Source organism: Coregonus clupeaformis, chromosome 15, assembly GCF_020615455.1.
Source record: "Coregonus clupeaformis isolate EN_2021a chromosome 15, ASM2061545v1, whole genome shotgun sequence".
NCBI classification, from domain to species: Eukaryota; Metazoa; Chordata; class Actinopteri; order Salmoniformes; family Salmonidae; genus Coregonus; species Coregonus clupeaformis.
The window spans coordinates 42,548,163-42,560,707 of NC_059206.1; positions in this window are offsets into that span (position 1 = coordinate 42,548,163).

Genomic DNA, 12,545 nt, shown 5'->3' on the forward strand with positions numbered 1-12,545 from the left:
CTGCATTTCCAAGATGTACCACTGGATGGTGACACAGTCCAAGTCAGATACTTGAGGCAGGTTGAAAATGAAACTAGACATGAGCAAGCCTGATATGAATAGCTCCCTCATCCACACTGCATGTGAATTATGCATATGCTATGCTTCACAAAGAATTTGCTTAGGATCCCACAAGATAATGTTTTAGATGCTGTGGCCCTTTATTTCTAAACCCTAAAACAATATACTGATATATTCTCACTTTGAACACTGCTGAAAGTGTCTGCTGATTGGTTTTAAAGCTCTGTATGATCTGTATCGTTGTTCCCAACCTTTTTCGGTTACTGTACCACCAACGAGTACCCCTGAAGTAACCCCTTGTGTATTTTACTGGTAGGCCTATGGTCTCATGAGTCTTCTCAAGTACTCCCTGTGGATAGGTTAAGTACCCCCAGGGATCCTAGTACCCCTGGTTGGGAACCACTGGTCTGTATGGTGAAAGAGGTGTGTTGGGTGTTTTGTGTGCGTCCCATGATCTGAAAGGTACAGTATGTTACCTGTATGTTTTGCCCCTGTGGAGCATCTGACAGACTTTGGGAGTATCATTCTATGTTTTAAAGATGCTTTTCTGCTCTGTTTTCATTGCTCTAGACTAGGTCCACCAGGGAATCTGCTGCACGTCAAAGGAGTGATGGAATTCTCTAGCATGGAGGAGCCTTTTTAGCTTCTGTGGGAAAATGGCTGCCTCTGTGTCGCACCAAAGATGCTGAGTCAGGGATTTCTATAGAGCACAGTGTGAAAGGCCACTGGACCAGCGTGGCGATGGGTGGCAAAACCGCTGAGTCACCTCCTCTGGTCAGGTTACACTTGTCTACCAAAATAGGACAGTGGGAATTAAGATGGTGCATTTTGTCTATTCAAAATCTGTCCTCAAATGAATTTGGCCAGGATCTGAATATGCTGTTGGAGGATGGTGGGCTGTCAAAACAATCCATGTGTGCACGAGGTTGAATTACCAGAAGACATCGATCATTACAGTCCCCTGGCTGACATTTCAAGCTTACTGAAACCGCAACCACCCTGCCCACTTCTAACATCAGAATTACTACAAAATCCATATCAATCAAAAGGCTCACACCTAGCAAATGTGGTGAGGAATTCTGTACCATTTGACAGAGGTAGAGGGGGTGCTGGTGGGAGAAAGAAAGAGCCCAGATTTAAAGGTGGTGGGGGTAGGGAGGGAGAGGGCTTCCAGGACATTGGAGGTTGAGAAGGGTCAGTGAGGTCAAGGCAGAGAGGGCGAAAGACCGGGGCTTTTGAATTCCCAGTGTCCGCCCCTCGTCACGTATTGGCCAGAGAATCCAATGGTTTTCCCCAGTTAGACGATTCCACCGGAGCCATTGGGATTGTAGCATGTCATCTGGAACACGGTTCGCCAAGCTGGGTGTCCTAAAATAAGAAGTCAACCCACCATTGGAATGTAGGGTTCCTTAAGTCCCTTTCACATGAATCCTCAGCTAAGACAGGCAGGTACAAGGGCAGCCCAAGAACTAGCCAACCACATTGAGAAGGGATTTACTCTTACATTTTAGTCATTTAGCAGACGCTCTTATCCAGAGCGACTTACAGTGAGTGCAACATTTTAAAATTTTTGATACTGGCCCCCCGTGGGAATCGAACCCACAACCCTGGCGTTGCAAACGCCATGCTCTACCAACTGAGCTACATCCCTGCCGGCCATTCCCCTCCCCTACCCTGGACGACGCTGGGCCAATTGTGCGCCGCCCCATGGGTCTCCCGGTCGCGTAAAGTTATCTCAGCCAAATCATTATTTTCTATCTGCCAAGGAGACCTGTTTTGACATCGCTCATGTTAGCCTATTATGGTCAAAAACAGAAGGAAAATCATACTCAATGAAAAATGTATGTTACATAATTACAGAATAAGCATGTTTATTATTCAGTAATAACATATTACAAAGTATTTTGTAGGCCTTTATCATAACTTCTGCAAACTCAGGTACTATAGTAAAATGGTTGTTACCCAACTATAAAAGTGTGCATGCATGTGCTGGCAGTGGCTCATGCTAGTGGCAGAGGTTTCTCCCCCCTCCTCTCCCCTTCCGTCCTGTCCTCCAGCCTGGAATTCCAGGCTTGTTTAAATAAGGTTTGCCTGTCCGGGCACGGGTGGATTCCCCTCTGACCCTGAGGGCATTCAGTACGTAAAGTGAGGAATTCCTCTGATGTTCAGTTAATGGGGTTGAGTTTTCATCCTTTGGACTCTAAAACAGTCACCCAGTGGAAAGAAAAACAATTGTGGTGAACACCGAAGAGCCATAGGTTGAGTGGGATGTTTTTTAAAATGTAAAATGCCATTCTTACAAGAAGATAGATCTCAACAATGTTGATTTATGTAATTACCAGTATGATGTTCTTCATATTTTGCTTTGGATGGTGGATATAAATGTAATGGGATTGGCTAAACTGAAAACAAGTTCAAAATAAAATATAATGCACTTGCATTACCAGTTACTCCTATAATGATCTACTATCCTTTGGTCAATTACACAGTCTGTTGTATGAACTTTTGAACATTTTTACATGCTGCACAAACACTTCTCACCCAACTTCACCAGTTGAACCATGACTACATTCCAAAGCAACACTCCCAAGCGCCTGGTGAAACTGTCAGTCTAAGATGTTTTCTGTCGCACTGAGCTTCAGAACCAGTCTCCATACTGCTGGAGACGCTGTAAAAGGCAGTGCCACCCACACAGCTGGAACGTCATGCATGCAGTGGATAGACCCTGTTTCTGGAGGGGGAGAGAAGGGGAGCCTTCTGTGGTGAGACAGGGTACACAGCACACACAGGGGCTGGGTGCTAGAGGTGGGGTCTACTCTCTGTGTGAGAAAAGATGGGGAACACTCACACCCCACTCACACCAAAAAAATGAATCCATTTACCTTTTTTGGGTGGGAAATGATCAATGACTATCCATCAGTTTGCCATTCTCCTGATGAGTGGAATCTGAAGAGAGACTAGGGATGGGGGTTGGGAGAGGTTAAAGGGCAGAGGAAGAAGGGAGGTACATTTTCAGAGGAAGTGAGTTTGGAAAAAGGAGGGAACAATAACTCCAATGTTTGAAAGGATCCCCTCAGCCCCTATGACACCTCACAGTTCAGAGTTTAGAATCAAAGCATGAAAAATGGAATTTCACAACATTTTTCAGGATTCACACTCCAAATATGCTATTGGAATAGGCTATTAATTATTGGCTTGAATGTAGCTATAGCTGGGTAGGTGATTTTATGCCCATTCCCCTCTATTTGTAATACATAAATAGCAGGGAATGTCTATCCTTAGTGTCACCAATACTTTGAAGACAGACACTTGGCTAAATTTTGCAATAAAGTCTACGTTGAACCTTGAATAGCAGCATATTCAAATAAACATGGCTGAATTGTTACATTCTTAATCATATGTTTGCAATGGTTTGTTTTTCAACATCTGTTGGAACAGTAAATTGCCTAAACATTGAATATATAAATATAAATGTCCAGTTTTATTCAAGATTTACATTTTAAATATTAAAGCATTTGGGTAAATATTTAGTTTGTAAGTAAATACACTCCTGAAAACCTGTGATATGATGTTGGAAAATACTTATTTCGTTATCTTAAAATATATTTTGTTCATTTGTTAAATGTATCTTGTTTTGGGAAGGATATTCCTTTTCAATAAAATACAATTGAACTTCCAAAAACACAACTAAACTAAATTCTCTATTGATGTTTGTTGTTTTAAGTTAAACATGTTCATGATTTCATCAAGTAAAATTCTGAAAATATCAAGACATTTTTGTCATACATCTTTATTAAAATGCTTCAATCACATCAATGAGTTTAAATGAAACTTTTTTTATTAATGTTCATTCTTGATCCTTGATCACAGGAATGTATAACCAATGCAATTATGTTTTTAGAGTTGAATGAAGAACTAGATGTAATAGTAGCAATGAGCAGACATTAATGAATGAAACAATCTTACTCAATTATTTTAAAGTTACCACTTTGCACAGGGAGGACAGAACATATCTATCTTCAAAACCTATACAAGACTATACAAATACATTATTGATTATATCAGTGGTATTCTGCCACAAATGTTACATTCATTAGTTAATTTAATTATAAGTCAGATAATTATAAAAACCAATTATACAAATATTTTGTTTAATTTATTTAGTATTTTGTATGTAATTATAATAAGGTCAATAACACTGATAATGATAGTAAGAATAATTATCTAATTAACAAGACAATTGTTTTTATCATAATATATTTTAGTATCTACATTACTGCTCATAATCTTGTTTTGTTTGTGCCACAAACTCAAACTTCAGCAATTTTGATAAACAATGTTGATACATATCATGTAGTAATTCTCATATTTCAACACAATATCTTTGAATATTTAATATAAAATGTATAAATATTACATAGTAAATAAGCTTAATGTTTTTAAAAGTTGGTTTACGTTGAGATTTGATGACAAGAAACACTCTTGAACCTATGAGTTTTCAATGCTTAGAAGTTTCTATTGAAGTCATTAAACCAATTTCAATGGAAGTAATATATGTTTCTATGTACAAAGCTTCTCTCGAAGCTGAGACACTGGTGAGAGTTCTGTTCCTGAGTTGATCGTTAAAGGGCAAGGGTTAGATACTGCCACACCCTCATTGGACAAACGTGCTCGGCTAAAGAAGTGGTGGTCGGAGGGACGGTCTAACTCCTTGGTGCAAAACTCAACAGAGGATAAAACAGATGCTTATTCCTTATTGTATAAATCATTCTTAGAAAGGTTGAAGTGGACATTGTGGATACTATGAGATGATACATGAACGTTTCTCTCTATTCTGCTGGGATTGTTTTTACTGTCTAAATACTCACACTCATCTCATTCTCTACCCTGCTCTTCTCTGTCACAAATCATTTTTGTTTATTTTAGATTCAATTCAGTTCCCCTTAGGAATGCATAAATGCAGTTCCACAAATGTTTTCCCATCAATACCTCTTATTTGCTGTCCATGGCATGTCTCTCTCAGTGAGACTATAAATGACAGTTACATAAACTCTGCCAGTATCTTGTCAAATGTGTCATCCCCATTCCTTTAGCTTCCCCTCTATTCTCTTTCATAGATTGATCTATTGTATATTGTAACTTACAGTATGTTCATCAAAATGTTCATGTTTTTCTATTCAGGTTTTATGTCAGTTTGCAATCTTGAACCAAATTGATAGTAGTTATAATTTGTAATGAGCTCTTTGGTCTGCGTTGTGGTCTGACATGGCAAGAGATACACTGCATCCCATTCTAAGCCAGGGCTTTGAAGACAAGGTCGAAGACGGATGAATGAGGTCTGGGGGCAACAAAGACTTGCTATCAAGAAACTTGTTTGAGCGGCACCTTTCACAAACTCTTCAAAGTCCATATTGGGAGCAGTGATCAATGTTCATGATTGTTGTATGTTCTCCTCTTTTTATATAGAAAACCCAGTTTGATCAGACTACTTCTGATGAACTAAGGAGTGGTGATGAAGATACTTTCTGTAGCCTACTGCTTTATAAAAAGAGACGAGTGAGAAACAGAGAGACAAAGAACTCCTCTTCTGCTGTGTTTAATGGCAGTGTGTAAACTAAGAGATAGAGAGCATCACTGGCCTCCTCTAAATCTCTGTACCCCTCTGAATTCATCATGCCCTGCCTTACATCAAACATTTTTTACCGATTGGCTGCACAATCAGATCCCTTCAGAGTGGGGTGGGGGGTGAAAAGTGGGCCCTCTCCCACTGGACAATACCATTATTTCAGCTCCCCTGATCAGGAATGCCAGATTTCACAGCCCGCTACTCTCCTCCAGGCGTCAATCAAAACTTTGCAAGGGTTCAGTCGCCTACTGGGACCGCCCCCACTGGTCCACTTCACAGTTTTAAACCAACCTGAGAGCCCCCAAAAATCTATAGTCTATATTCAACTCATGAAGCAATTCAAACAGTCATCACTACTGGAGACAACAGTCTTTATACTAAATTTAGAGTTCAAATTAGCCCAATTTCATACTATTCATATTATTTTGGGTGTTTTTAAGAAGTGCCAAATGTATTATTTGCTTATTTGAGTGGTATAGCTGTGTGTACAAAAGTGTGCAGGAGTCAAGTCTCATTAGCTAAATCTAGGTAATTAGATGGGCATACAATTTGGTGTAGGACTATATCCAAATATCTACAGCTAGCTACATCTCTGACAAATATTAATAGGACTAACATTTTAAATATGGGGGTTATTTATTTAATCACAAACAACTGTTTATTATAGACTAGGCTACTTTATACACATCTTGAGTGGGGTTGAGGTTAACTTATGTCCTAAAGCCAATCATTCTATGAAAAGGGTGGCTTCCTGTCTCCCGCCTTAACCACCAGGAAAAACACATGTATATGTTTTTGTTTAAATTGAAGTGTTTTATTGTTAATAAAACATATGTAAGACAGTTATATTGCAAACATTTATATATATATATATATATATCATAGAATACAGTCAGTACCAGGAAAATGGCTGGTCCTTGGGTCAAGAGTCGTGGTTTATTGGCATTTTTTGAGTAAAAAAATATATATTTTAAATGTCGTAATACAAAGGAAAGTATTATAGTTATTTAGTGGATTACTTAAACTAAAATGTCAACAAAATATTATAAATATCAATTTCATGTCACTGGTGTTACCCTTTTATTTTTGTAAAACAATGTAAAAAAAAAAAAAATCTGCATCTTTGCCAACTTCTTACTTGGTCAAAGTTTCATTGGATGGGGGGCTGTTTTGAAAGGTACATGGTGGGTCTGCACTCTCTCTTCATTTGTTAGCAATTTGATGATTAAGTTGGTAATTTCAAGCGAAGCGTTAAGATGTGTCACTGGTGTTACATAGTTTATAGTAAGGGGAAAAGGACATTTTATTAAAATAATTTATCATATCATATGATTTTCTGATTAATTTACAATTTAAGAAGTGTGGTTTGAGCTACTATGGCTGCCTACTTAGATATTCTATATTTTCTGAAGATTTGTCACTGGTGTTACTAGTCCAGAGTTTCCCAAACTCTGTCCTTCGGACCCCAAGGGGTGCACATTTTGGTTTTTGCCCTAGCACTACACAGCTAATTCAAATAATAAACTAATCATCAAGCTTTGATCATTTTAATCAGCTGTGTCGTGTTAGGGCAAAACCCAAAACGTGCACCCCTTGGAGTCCCAAGGACCGAGTTTGAGAAACGCTGTACTAGTCACTGGTGTTACCATCACTGGTGTTATTATAGAAAAATTTGTTTTGTTTAAAGTCCATTATTACTAATCAAAAACATTTCTTAATATTATCATTAACCTTTTCTGTCTTTGATTATATAAGCAAATTAAATAGTTAAAATATATTCTGGAAAGCCTGAATTGTCATTCAAATATAGGTGACACCAGTGACAAAAAGGCAACACAAGCATATTTATTGTAGTAAAAATGTAAAAATACATTACATTGTTAACTATTATCTGACTAAGTTCTAGTAAAAAATTAATAAAAAAGATGTATATATATTTTTGAGTTGGCTGGTCAAAAAGCCACCATCTTTGTAGAATGACCCTAATAACATCTACAAGCATAGCCTAATAATAATCATTATGGTTTAATCCTGTTATAATCCATTTAAAAGACGCGTGTGACTTTTACACTCGAAAAGGTGGCTAGAGTATACTGAAAAGTAATGGTGATGAGAAATTTGTGAATGGAAGATAGTTAATCATGCATTCGTTATAGGCTGTGCTCCTTGTAGCCTATGTGACCAATCCTGGAACCGATAAAACGTTGAACACCCCGAAACTAAACCAATGGCTTATCATATGGCAAAGACTAGCGCAAGAAGAAGCCAATCAGTAGAAGGCATGCAAACGAGGAATTTGCTCCAGTAGCCTCTGAATGTCAAGTAGTCAAAGATGGAGGCTGGATCTGGGAGGCCGTGCGGTTGTGCATGAAAGATTTGTTATTTTATCTACAAGCGCGAGAGAAATGTCTTTCTACTTACGCGTTTTGAAATGATGGGGGTGAATTCCTAATGTTGCGGACACAAAGGTGTGGTTCATAGTGGGTTTTGTCCCTATATTTTTGGTCAACTTTTCATTTTTTTGCTAACGGATTGATTGTGGTCCCTCCCTTGGCTAGGTACCATTCATGAATTTGGGGGGTCCTCTGTTTGTGTGAGTAGCATTGGGCGGAAATGGCGGGAGCTCAGGGCAAAACTGGCAAATTGGGAAGGGTGGAGATGAGTGATCAAGGGATATTGAAAAATAATTTAGGGAAGAGAACATCAAAAGAAGGGCTTGACATTTTCACGCGCATCAGGACCTTGCTTTAAAGACTGGGCAAGGAAGAGCTCCCTCTACAAGATTCGACCAGTTTGTGATTTCCTCATTCTGGATTAATCAGGAAAAATGCATGTTTAGTCCTAAATCGATGCACCACGTATAATTTGCTGGCTATTAGAATTGTGAGTGACATTCACGATCATGGATTGTGCATAGAGTCAATGTAGGCTATGTAACAAGTCGTCTTATGTTGGAGTGAGAGAGCTGACACGTTTGGTTTGCGTTTGCAGATTATATCCATTCCTGCTACTGATAATTATCCTTTTGACATAGAAGTTGAAAGCTCAAGAAAAACAAAGGTTCGTTGACTAGTTTGTGCTCTCTGTTGGTATTAGGCCTATGTGAAATATCTGAATTATGTCATTGTAATCCATGGGGACTACAGGGGTACACTAGCCTACTTTGTAATTTAAATGTAGGTTATGTAGGCTATTCGTTTTGCACATTTTCCATATTTTGTCTTGTTATAAAGTAATAACACGTGTATTATATTACAGGGCATAAGGTAGGCTATTCACTAGCAGCTGTAGATGAATTTGATGAGTTGAGCGAAATGCTATGTTCAATAGTTTGTTCGCCTGAATGGCCGACCAATGATAGAAACAAATATTAAAGCCTATCTAATTATCTTTTAAATAGCCTACCTCTGAGTTTCTATTTTGTTGCACAAATAATACAAAAAAATAGGCATAATAAATTATTGGTTGTTGAGTCAAAACACAAAAGTGAACAAATTATAAATGTGCCTGATTAAGTTTCAACTATGGTTTTAAGAGTACAAAGTCTAAACGAAAATGTTGCACAGTAACAAAATGTCCCCCTGTTCTCAGAATTAGAAAACATTTCATGAGAACTAGTCATGATTCAGGGAAAACCCATATTCTCTCAGTTGTGTGAGGAAGAACTTCCCTTTTTTATGATGCACCTTAAAATTATATAGGCATAATTTGACCTGTATAAAGTAATTCGATTATTGAAAAATGTTTTTATGTTTTGTATTAAAGGGAAATAAATTAAAATAATTAACAGTTTAGGCCTACGTGATAATGATGCTTTCAACTTCAAATTTTCTGGCAAAGGAGTTCTGGTCAAATGTAGGCCTCCCTTTAAAAAATGTTTGAGTGAATTAGAGGGCAAATTGTCTACTTACATGTTTTTTCTGAATTGTCTCTAGAAACTACTTCTTGATAACTTTAATTATTTTCCTCTCTTAAATTGCTGCATTTCCTGAACTACTTGGTGTTAACTATAATGACTCTCTCTAAACATTGTATATTTCGTGAGTAGCAGCCTATGTGGTCCTCTGTAGCTCAGCTGGTAGAGCACGGCGCTTGTAACGCCAAGGTAGTGGGTTCGATCCCCGGGACCACCCATACACAAAAAAATGTATGCACGCATGACTGTAAGTCGCTTTGGATAAAAGCGTCTGCAAAATGGCATATTATCATTTATTCTTGTGTTTAAACTGGGTCAATGAATCTAGCAGATTAGAGTTGATCAGCCACTGCTTGTTTGACAGTGTCATGGTGGAACAGGAGGATTGGAGTAAGAAGCACTACTATCTTCAGATGAGGCTGATGGTGTCCCATGTTGTCGTCCATTGCCCTTTTTCTGTTGTACTACTGGGCATTGAGATGAGCAGTGCAATATTAAAAGGGCATTGGCTGATGAAACGGAGAGCCACACCTCCCTCTATTGCCTTAACCTCTCACCCCTCTGAGTTGACAGGCAATAAATGAGGGGCCTACACATGTGGGGTGTGTGTGAGGCTACAGGAACACTAAATATCAGGCTCCTTAATAACTTTTTTACAAAGATTGAACTTATGTTGTTTGTTTCTGAAGTTGAACATGTGGACCACTGTCAGAAGATAAGTCAGTACAGCTTTATATCTTTAGATTGATATTATTGTGCCCACATGATATGAGTCAATTAGACAGTATTTTGCAGCTATGGTAATTTTACCTCTGGTGTGTACAGGTATCGGTAAAATTGTAAGGTTTGAATCTAGATTATATTTTATGGCTATCTAACCACCCAAGTAATGTCCAAACTATTGATGGGAAATGTGAGCTACACACGGCTGCTTATGTAAAAGTGGTTAAGCTTTAGCTGGTTCTCTTCTATTGGCAATGGTGAATGGCTGTCCCCATGTCCACGTGCTGACACATGCTGAGGTCAGCTGCTTTGACAATGTTGCACTACTGTACCATTCATTCTAGCAGTGCAATAGTATTGTCATAGCATTTGGCCTCAGCTCTCTCTGAATTGGTGGTAAGGGGATGGTGGGTGAGACAGGAATAGTTTTATTGCTTTCAATGTCAGGGTTTCAGAAGTCATTCAGAAATCAATAGTAGTGAACTCTTGTGAACTACAGACATGTGGCCCCAGTGTGCTTTTCTTAGAACAGGATCATCTAAAAGTAGCCCATATAGCACTGTAAAAAGTTTTAAATAGCTCACTCCAACATCCTAATTGAATTAGTGTTGAGTAAAATATGTTTTCCAGATTCCAAGTAGTTATAGTGGTAAATGAAACATCAGAACAGCATAGCTTTATAAATTAGGAAAGAAATGACATCCTAAGACTTAAAATATTTCAATGTAGTTAAAGATTATTGATGTTTTCTAAAATATATGTCTGCTTAAAAAGTAGTACAGTAACTTATTGATAGCATCTTGTTGTGTACCCATGTGTAAGTTCCCCAAAGTAAATGAGCACCTTCTCGAGTGGCCAATAATTTATAGATACACTAGATGACTTATAGGGGGCGCTGTGTTGAAGCCATCGTGCCGCCATTTTGGCACTCCCCCATCGTTGTAATTTTTTATATTTTGGAAGCCATAGAAATGCATTTATACATTTATTACTTTTTGTCACATTTATTCTATTACAGACACCTTAATCCAATGCATACTTTTCAATTATATTATGTGAGCTAAACATTTAAAAAATGAAGACATATATAAATATATTTTCCTTAAAGTTAAATTTTTAGAGATTACTAATGTTGCTGTCCCCACTACAACAGCAAAAAAAGACTTAAATACATGTAATTTTGTCCTTGAAACGTTTAATTTAAATATTGTAGAATTCAGTTAATTCCTATGTAGAACTGCTCCTACTAGGGAGTGCCAATGTGGCCGACCAGTGGCTTCAAACCTCTCAATGGCCAATACATAGCATCAGCAATCCAGGACTTATATACATCATTGGTAGTGGCAGGCAGGTCGGTGGGGGAGGGGAGTGTTTTGGAGGAATGCAGTGAGGCAGGTCCTATTCTGTGTATGGTGGTGGTGGGGAATGGGGTGAGCTGGGATGGGGGCGCAGGGAGCACTCCTGTGTGTGCCTCATCTGGGAGCCCTTCAAAGGATCAGACTGCTGGGAAGCTGGTTGTGAGTGTCATCAGGAAATGTATTGTTTTGCTTCAAATCATTATAAACTCAGGTCTGTTTTTAGCTCAAAACTAAATCAAATTAATGTTTAAGCCAACATTCAACTGCCAAATGCAATTCTCTTTCAGTGGAAGATTAAACATTTATTAACTGTACAGAGAAAAAAGCCAAAGCACCTTGATCAGTGTCACACAATGTTGGTGTACTGTTGTTTCTATTCTTCTCTTTAAAAAAATAAAACCCCATCAACTGCCAGTCTGGGCTCACAGTCCCATTAACCTTAGGTTAATGCCTTTTCTGTTACTGAGTCTATTTGATATTTCTGCAGCTACATTATATATACAAAAGTATGTGGACACCCCTTGAAATGAGTGCATTTGGCTATATATATATTTTATTTTTTTGTCATTTAGCAGACGCTCTTATCCAGAGCGACTTACAGTTAGTGAGTGCATACATTTTTCATACTGGCCCCCCGTGGGAAACAAACCCACAACCCTGGCGTTGCAAGCGCCATGCTCTACCAACTGAGCTACAGGAGGGCCTATTTCAGCCACACCCGTTGCTGACAGGTCTATAAAATTGAGCACACAGCCATGCAATCTCCATGGACAAACATTGGCAGTAGAATGGCCTTACTGAAGAGCTCAGTGACTTTCAACGTGGCACCGTCATAGGATGCCACCTTTCCAACAAGTCAGTT